Source organism: Schistocerca americana, chromosome X, assembly GCF_021461395.2.
Source record: "Schistocerca americana isolate TAMUIC-IGC-003095 chromosome X, iqSchAmer2.1, whole genome shotgun sequence".
Classification (NCBI taxonomy): Eukaryota; Metazoa; Arthropoda; class Insecta; order Orthoptera; family Acrididae; genus Schistocerca; species Schistocerca americana.
This window is the reverse complement of record NC_060130.1, coordinates 679,967,922-679,978,116: the sequence shown is the minus strand read 5'-3', so window position 1 is coordinate 679,978,116 and position 10,195 is coordinate 679,967,922. Positions and strand designations below refer to the sequence as shown.

Here is a 10,195-nt window from a genome sequence, read left to right as displayed (position 1 = left end):
GCAAGTTCAGGTAATGATGAAGGGAAAAAAGGAAGGAAGAGTGGATTTAGCATTCCGTCGATATCTTGGTGATTAGAGACGGAGCATAAACTTGAATGGTGTCAAGAATGGGGAAGAAAATCGGCCGTGCCCTTTCAAAGGAACCAAGCCGGCATTTGCATGGAAAAAATTTAAAGACATCACGGAAAACATAAATCTGAAAGGCTCGTCGAGGTTTTGAACCGTCCTGCTCGCAAATGCGAGTCCAGTGCGTAACCACTGCGCCACCTCGCTCGGTAACGATGAGGGAGATGGATAGCGATCATGCAACCTGCTCTCCAAAGTAGACCACAAAGGCTCAATGATATTGACATCTGGTGACTGTAGTGGCCAGCAGAGATGCAATAATTCATCTTGCTGCTCAGAAAACAAGTTCTGAATGATGTGAGCTATGTACACAGGGGATCTGTCGTCTCTGAACACACCATCGTCACTTGGGAACAAACATTGTACCATGGGATGGCTCTGATGAACGAAAATTTTGACATAATCCTTGTCAGTATGACCTTGCAGAATACCCATGGGGTCCATGTGAAACCACAATATGGTTGCCAAAATCACCACCGAACCCCCGCAATGTTTCACTCTAGGAACTTAAACGCAGCCACAAGTTAGAAACAGTGCGAAATAAGACTCATGGGACCAAATAACTTTCTTCCAGGTTATGTGGCTTCGGCACTAAGATTTCCTGTTACGGGCATCTGCGTCAAAGATAAGTGGATTTGAAATTCCAGCTCGCCCAACAGTTCGCAGGTTATGGAACTGTGTCGTTTTGGTGCTGACAGGATCCGTGAGAGCGACATTCGGTTCTACAATAGCTTTTGCTGCTGTCGTCCTCTTATTTTTCGTCACAGCCCTGTTCACTGACGGTCCGTCACGATCATTCAACACACTTTCGTCCAGTTGTGACTTAGCGGATGACGTTTCTCCGCTTTCCCTGCATGCGGTGTATAATCTTCAATATGGTGCCGCCTGCAACACCAGAAACTTCAGTTACCTGGGTTACGGAAGTACTTACCAAAATTTGCCTGCGTTCGAATCCACAGATCTCCGACATTATGCACTCACAACTACACGGAACACTGTTCTGACCACGATTGACACTTACAACCTTTCGAGCATGTTTCACAGGTACCGTTCGTGGTCTACTATAACAGTACAACCTGCAAGTGTAACTAACATCTGCATTTGTGCTGAAGCACACATTTCTCGTCGTGTTTACATATTTTTGTCCGCCTCTTGTATATCCGGAATATTTTCGAAATTTTTGGTAAGATCCTATGGGACCAAACTGCTGAGATCTTCAGCCCCTAAGCTTACACTCTACTTAATCTAACTTAAAGTAACTTACGCTAAGCACTCGAACCTCCGACGGAGGTAGCCGCGGTATATCCGAAACGATTAAATACTCGTATATCCAGACGCAGTTTCGCTAAATTACAGGGGCAAATGCGAAAACTTTCTAACGTACGCAACTTTTAATGCTTATACCCGGTGAATCATGATACACACTTTGTCTTTTTTTCTTTTCTTTTTTTTAAATGGAATTATACACCTTTTGTGTGGCACTGAAAAGAACTTTTGAAGAGAATTTTAACGACATGACACGTATGGAAGTTGAACAAATGATAACTAGAGAACAGCACAGTGAACAAACAGACCGCTATCAAAAGAATCGCTGTCGCACATGTTTGCACTGCTGCACGGAATGTAACCCAACGCTCAATTCAAGTACGGTTCGTGTGCTTTCCAGGGCGCTTGAAACCCGTCAGTCAGTGCTCTGCGGTTGTAGCCGTGAGCTATTTAGACTTTCACACTGTATACGACAGTCAAAAAGGTGTGTGTGGTGTCCGTTTATGGCGGCTGTCGCGAAAGCCTTTCAGCAGCGTTGCGGTTGTATGTAGACAGGTATCCTTATTGTGCCAAGCCCCATGATGTGTCACTCGAAACTTTATTTGAAAAACTCAAGGTAGAGAACTGTGAAGAATAAAACACGCCATCGGTATTGAATAAACTCTGAAGAGAGAAATGAAAATAAAATTTTAACAGCAGTAACACACAATTTACGTGTCTCTACGAGGTAGCTTGAAAGAGCCAGTGGGATCAAGGGACTGATCTAGTGTTCGAACGCTTTTAATCCTTTTCACACTTAGCTCCATAAACTCCTACATGACAATGACTTAAAACTGTCTTACAGTTCTTAGAATGATGACTAAGAAAACTGAAAGTCGATGCGGAGTTTCAAGGCAAAGGATCGTTCACGGATGAATCATCGATTACATACCACGAACAGATCGATCTGCTTCGTATGCATTACTACTCAGTTGAATATCAACGCCTGCTAAGAAAAATGGAAAGGCAATGACCCTGGTCAGTCAGTGTGTGGAGAGGGCTTTTCACGAATCGCATCATTGGTCCCCATTTTATTGATGGAACGCTAAACAGCCACAAGTATCTACGTTTCCTAAGGTATAATTGTTGTTTTGGTTTTGTTTTAGGCACCTTTTTCACAGCTGCCATCATACAAATAATGTAGGTTATACAGGGTGTCCCAGGAGGAATGGTGAATGTTCAGGGATATAGCAGTAACGATCGTTCGAAACAGAAAGTCTAGTAAAAATGGGTTCTAAAATGAATACCTTGAGAGCTGTCACCCCTTCTTTCTCTTCGATACTGTGAAACAAATCTCTTTTACTGCAAGCTCTTTGCTTTCCATAAATTTGGGAGTAGTTAGTACTGAGTATAAGAAGTACTGTCTACTAAACATGGACAATTAATTACATGTCTTAAGAACTATGAGCACTTGTTCAGTAGAAGAGATGTGTTTCACAGTAGCCAGGATGAACAAGTGCTTACAGCTCTTATGGTACGCACTTCACAATGTTTACTGTACATTTTTCCTTACTTTGGTACATATTACAACATATCAAAATATGGAAACGAGAGAGCTTGCTGTTTCACAGTATCGAAGACGAAGCAGGGATCCTAGCTTTTAGGGTACGCATTTTTAAGCGAGTGTTTATTGAAGTTTTTGACTCGAATGATCATTCGAGTCATGTACCTGAACATTGACCACAGGATCCGTGCAAAACTTTCGCTCTTTTATAGTTTTAAATAATGACAGTATTCGGAGTAAGTGTAGTCGTTGGGATGGGGTAGTCGTGGGAATGAAGAGGAAACATCTTTAAAAATTAACCGAACGGTGTGCAATAATAATGATGAGTTTATGATACATGTTTGTATATACATTTCCACGTGTCCAAAAACATGTTCTCCCTTCTGAGTGTTTGTTCCGGCTTGTACGACGGGCAGAGATCAGGGACTGTCAGTAGGGCCACATAACCTACAACTTTAACTCATGTTTTCAGTTACAGTAAACACGTTAGGCCGTAGTAGCTATACGTAAATCACCATTCAAGGCGACAGTGACAAATATGTTTATAAATCATAGAGCGCAGCAATCAGTCATTCTCCTTCTTTGCAGGTTTTATTTGGCAGATCCAGATTTCAGCTAGTGCCTAGCCATTATCAATGGACTATTTTCTAGTCCCGGTGTATGTCAGTTCCCTGTTTTTCGGGCGTCAGTCACAGTTCATGGAATACAGTGACTGCCGCCGGAACAACAGGGAACTGACATGCATCGAGACTAGAAAATACTGCATGATAATTGCTAGGCACTAGCTGAAATCTGGATTTGCCAAATAAAACCTCCAAAAAAAAAAAAAAAAAAAAAAAAAAAAAGGACAACTGATTGCTGCACACTATAATTTATAAAATGTCTCTCTAAGCGCTATGGGACGGACTTAACATCTGTGGTCATCAGTCCCCTAGACTTCAAAATACTTACACTTAAGTAATCTAAGGACATCACACACATCCAAGCACGAGGCACGATTCGAAACTGAGACCGTAGCAGCCGCGTGGCTCCGAACTGAAGCGCCTAGAGCCAAAACCTCTCAGACAAACAGAAGCTAAACGATGTCAAAGTTAGCGTAAGGAGGGCTATGCGTGAAGCGTTCAGTGAATTTGAAAGTAAAATTCTATGTACCGACTTGACAGAAAATCCTAGGAAGTTCTGGTCTTACGTTAAATCAGTAAGTGGCTCGAAACAGCATATCCAGACACTACGGGATGATGATGGCATTGAAACAGAGGATGACACGCGTAAAGCTGAAATACTAAACACCTTTTTCAAAAGCTGTTTCACAGAGGAAGACCGCACTGCAGTTCCTTCTCTAAATCCTCGCACAAACGAAAAAATGGCTGACATCGAAATAAGTGTCCAAGGAATAGAAAAGCAACTGGAATCACTCAATAGAGGAAAGTCCACTGGACCTGACGGGATACCAATTCGATTCTACACAGAGTACGCGAAAGAACTTGCCCCCCTTCTAACAGCCGTGTACCGCAAGTCTCTAGAGGAACGGAGGGTTCCAAATGATTGGAAAAGAGCACAGATAGCCCCAGTCTTCAAGAAGGGTCGTCGAGCAGATGCGCAAAACTATAGACCTATATCTCTGACGTCGATCTGTTGTAGAATTTTAGAACATGTTTTTTGCTCGAGTATCATCTCGTTTTTGGAAACCCAGAATCTACTATCTAGGAATCAACATGGATTCCAGAAAAAGCGATCGTGTGAGACCCAACTCGCTTTATTTGTTCATGAGACCCAGAAAATATTAGATACAGGCTCCCAGGTAGATGCTATTTTTCTTGACTTCCGGAAGGCGTTCGATACAGTTCCGCACTGTCGCCTGATAAACAAAGTAAGAGCCTACGGAATATCAGACCAGCTGTGTGGCTGGATTGAAGAGTTTTTAGCAAACAGAACACAGCATGTTGTTATCAATGGAGAGACGTCTACAGACGTTAAAGTAACCTCTGGCGTGCCACAGGGGAGTGTTATGGGACCATTGCTTTTCACAATATATATAAATGACATAGTAGATAGTGTCGGAAGTTCCATGCGGCTTTTCGCGGATGATGCTGTAGTATACAGAGAAGTTGCAGCATTAGAAAATTGTAGCGAAATGCAGGAAGATCTGCAGCGGATAGGCACTTGGTGCAGGGAGTGGCAACTGACCCTTAACATAGACAAATGTAATGTATTGCGAATACATAGAAAGAAGGATCCTTTATTGTATGATTATATGATAGCGGAACAAACACTGGTAGCAGTTACTTCTGTAAAATATCTGGGAGTATGCATGCGGAACGATTTGAAGTGGAATGATCATATAAAATTAATTGTTGGTAAGGCGGGTACCAGGTTGAGATTCATTGGGAGAGTGCTTAGAAAATGTAGTCCATTAACAAAGGAGGTGGCTTACAAAACACTCGTTCGACCTATACTTGAGTATTGCTCATCAGTGTGGGATCCGTACCAGGTCGGGTTGACGGAGGAGATAGAGAAGATCCAAAGAAGAGCGGCGCGTTTCGTCACTGGGTTATTTGGTAACCGTGATAGCGTTACGGAGATGTTTAATAAACTCAAGTGGCAGACTCTGCAAGAGAGGCGCTCTGCATCGCGGTGTAGCTTCCTCGCCAGGTTTCGAGAGGGTGCGTTTCTGGATGAGGTATCGAATATATTGCTTCCCCCTACTTATACCTCCCGAAGAGATCAAGAATGTAAAATTAGAGAGATTAGAGCGCGCACGGAGGCTTTCAGACAGTCGTTCTTCCCGCGAACCATACGCGACTGGAACAGGAAAGGGAGGTAATGACAGTGGCACGTAAAGTGCCCTCCGCCACACACCGTTGGGTGGCTTGCGGAGTATAAATGTAGATGTAGATGTAGAGCCGTTCGACCACAGTGACCGACTATAATTTATACATCACAGTTGCAGAGTGCACCCACTTTCCTAATCGAAGGTAACCTGATAAATATGTTTATCGTTTCGAAAAGTATATTTGTTTAGAGAAGTCAGCGACAGTGGATTACCACAGTCGTCCAGGTTATTATTTACGGCAATGCTGCATACAAATTATCAAGTTAATAAGTAGTTTAAAACAAATAAAAGGTATTTGTAATAAGATAATATGAAAAGAGAGTCTCTTATTCGTGATTAGTAAGTTAGCTTTGTAAAATATATGTGCGAAGCTGGGCATCCAGTATTGTCTTTTGCCTATGCTAGTCAAACGTCACTTCCATTTTAAAATTTTACACGAATAGTAAATTCTAGAGCAAAATCGGTATGCAATGCCATAAGCCACTCAAAACACCTTTCTAACAATACCTCATTCATTCCTGTACGCTTAGTATGTGTTGAGAAAAAGGAATGTACCCCTAGGATCAGTGTTGGGGTCACTCCTGTTCCTTATTTATACAAATGATATGCCCTCTAGTATTAAGGGTAACTCTAAAATATTTCCTTTAGCTGATGACTCTAGCTGGTAGTAAAGGATGTTGTGTGCAACACTGGCTCAGTTTCAAACAGTGCAGTTCGTGACATAAGTTCATGCTTGTAGAAAATAAACTAACGCGAAATCACAGTGAGACTCAGTTTTTACAGTTTCTAAGACATAATTCAACAAAATCCAATGTTTTAATTTCACAGAATGGGCATATGATTAGTGAAACAGAACAGTTCAAATTTCTAGGAGTTCAGATAGATAGTAAACTGTCGTGGGGAGCCCACACTCAGGATCTTGTTCAAAGACGTAATGCTGCCATTTTTATTATTCGAAAGGTATCTGAAGTAAGTGATCGTTCGACACGAAAATTAGTCTACTTTCCTTATTTTCATTCGCTTATGTCGTATGGTATTATATTTTGGTGTAACTATTCCCATCCTAAAAGAATATTTTTGGCTCAGAAACGGGCGGTTCGGGCAAAAAGTGGTGTAAGTTCGCGAACTTCTTGTCGACCCCTATTCACTAGTCTAGGTATTTTGAAATTGGCCGCTCAATATTTATACCTCGATGTGGACAGCTGGAAATGTGTGCCCCGACCGGGATTCGAACCCGGGATCTCCTGCTTACATGGCAGACGCTCTATCCAACTGAGCCACCGAGAACACAGATGGCGTCTGCCATGCAAGCAGGAGATCCCGTATTCGAATCCCGGCCGGGGGGCACATTTTCAGCTGTCCACATCGAGGTATAACAACACCTGTCGGCAGCTGAGGTTTTCAGTTAGTCATCATTTATTCCAGGGAAAAGCTGCACGGTCATCAACAGTAACTGTTCTTTCGAGAACAAGTTACTGTCTTCGTATATATATGTTTTACTGTCGCTTCTTGTTAACAAAATCAACTTATTCCCAAGAATAACCAACCTTCACTCAGTTACTACTCGGCAGAAGTCCAACCTGCATATGGATCGGACTTCCCTAACTCTTGTGCAGAAAGGTGTGCAGTATACTGCTGCATCGATATTCGGTGAGCTACCACAAGAATTCAGGAATCTTAGCAATAATTGGCGCACTTTCGCATTGAAACTGAAGCGTTTCCTCATGGGTCACTCCTTCTGTTCTGTTAAGGAATTGCTTGACAAATTAAACCGATTTTTATGTTATATTGTTGACTGGGTTTACTGAAATTTGTGGATTGACTTTTTCAGGTTCATAAATTTTATTTTTATCTGTTATTACTTTTATGTTGAAATTTCATGTACTGACACGTTCCATGACCTTGGAGATTTGCTCCTCAATTTGGTCCTACGGAACTTTACGTGTAAATAGATAAGTAAATAAGAAATAATTATTCCTCTTGGTTCAATTTGTTTACCGTCTTTTCCGATTATAATAAAACTCGTATTTATATGTTCTAAAAAAGACTGTTACTGTATTCGAAAAAGACGATGTATAATCTGTATTGAAACTTCCTGGCAGATTAAAGCTGTGTGCCGGGCCGAGACTCGAACTCGGGACCTATGCCTTTCGCGGGTAAGTGCTCTACCAACTGAGCTACCCAAGCACGACTCACGCCTCGTCCTCACAGCTTTACATCTGCCAGTACCTCGTCTCCTATCTTCCAAACTTTACAGAAGCTCTGCGAGCGACGAGGTACTGGCAGAAGTAAAGCTGTGAGGACGAGGCGTGAGTCGTGCTTGGGTAGCTCAGTTGGTAGAGCACTTGCCCGCGAAAGCCATAGGTCCCGAGTTCGAGTCTCGGCCCGGCACACAGTTATAATCTGCCAGGAAGTTTCACATCAGCGCACACTCCGCTGCAGGGTGAAAATCTCATTCTTTAATCTGTATTACTTCCTAGCACATATGTTGCTGCAGTTATTGGAAGACTAACTGGACATAAGGCAATCACGTGCCACCGCCCATTGCAGTCTTTGTTAACAGAACATCGGGAGATGAGTAGAGTGTGTGGTGCCGGCGGCTGTCTTGGATTAGCGCAGGTCTTCGGCAGCGGCGGCGGTGGCGGCGGCGGAACCGGATGGGCGCGGCCGCCATCCATTAGGCCCGCCAACTTGCGAACAAAGCCGCGTCCCAAGGACAGCCGCACCTGCCCACACACGCTCCTGTTTTCTCCGCGGCCACGTTTAACATGCTCAGCCGTTTACTACTCAAATCAACGCCTCTCCTGCCCCTGCTTGACATGCTCCGCAGGGGAAGAAGATCCACGAAACAGCAAAATTTTCTCTACGAATTTTATTTGCAGACCGGTTTTGGCAACTTATATTTCCGTTATCAGTGCTCTATGATGGACCGGAATGACTTCGTATCACCTGTAAGAGCTATCGCTATGAATTACCAAAAAAATACGCTCCATGCTACGGCCGTGCTTAGCTTTGGTGTGACTAATGTCACTTACATTCTATGAAAATTTCTGAAATTCGTCAGCAAATGAAGTTCAAAGAAAAACTGTTGCTCTTCCGTGAATCTTCTACTGAGCATCCGGTCATACAGCCACTAATTGGATGTGCATCTAGACATATTCGATTGTTTATTTAAGTTTTTGGTATTGCGCGCATTTTTCCCATACGGTTTAAAACAAAGAAAAAACCAAATACTTCCTTATTTTACGATTCCCATTGGTACTTAATAAATTTAAAAAAAAGACGACCTTAGGGGTGGAAACTGATATAAACGCATTTGTGAAATATTGTCAGATTAGCCTAACGCATACAGTAAATAGATCACAACCATGAGCTAGTATTTAGTCGAACCTCCACAGTTCTTAATAAATGAGAAAATTCCCTTATGCATTCCTTGTATAGGGCAGTGATCTGTTCTCCCGAGTTTGAGGTCCACTTTTTTCGAATTGCAGTTTTGAGCTCGCCCGCAGTCTCAAACTGTCGTCCACTGCGATACGCACGTCGTCCTAGGACACCCCACAGGTTCTCCATGGTGACTCCATCCGGACTTCTCGATGGCCAGCTCCGAGGGGGGATTCCTTTGTCCTGAGACCACGACTTTCTCTTGGCAGACCTGAGAATCCGAGCGTTATCGTGTTGGGACAGTAAATTATCATCGTCAAACTTCTCATACATACGAACCAATACAAACTCTTTTATTCTTGTATAATCATCGGACCTCTTTCTTCTATGCCAGTAATATTGTAAACCATCCATCCCATCCAAATTAAACTTCTTCTCATCAATGAAAATTACTTTGTTCCATTCTATAGTCCACCTTACGTTCTTCCGAAAACTGCAGTCGAGCCTCCTTATACGCGTTGTTAAAAGGGGCTTATGGAGTCGTTTCTCGAATGCCAGATTCGCGTCTTGAGCCAGGATTTGTTTAACGCGTCTGGAAGTGACTGATAATGGCAAACCAGCCATAATTTGAGAGGTACACAAACCGTTGACTTCTCCTTGGCACGGTATCAAACGTGTATCTGATGCTGAAAATATTCGTGTCCAACCGTATTTGCCACATCTGCTATACTGTGCACCCAGTCTGACAAAATTATCAAACACACAGCCGGAACGCCCTTATTCACTGGCGATCAGACAGACCCATTCCTTTGTGCGCCTTAATACTTACTTGCTCGTCATCAGACAGAGACTTTAATCGCGGCAATATCACAATAACTGCCGTACGACGTTAGCAGAACACCTTCAAACTGTAACTGTAGGGAATTATTGACGTTCACCACTGTGCGCGTCATCTAGCGGACCTGCGTTTATACCAAATTCCGCCCCTCCCTACCCGAAAAACCGCCTTTTTTCAATTTTTAAGTACTCAGCATAATTCTAACGGT

At 42.8% G+C, this 10,195-nt stretch overlaps 1 non-coding gene across 1 annotated transcript; it reads right to left on the bottom strand.

The window, feature by feature from the left end:
- Positions 1-6,981: 6,981 nt before the first annotated feature.
- Trnat-ugu lies at positions 6,982-7,056 on the bottom strand. The gene has a single exon. It is a non-coding gene; the product is annotated as a tRNA-Thr (tRNA).
- Between the last annotated feature and the right edge of the window lie 3,139 nt (positions 7,057-10,195).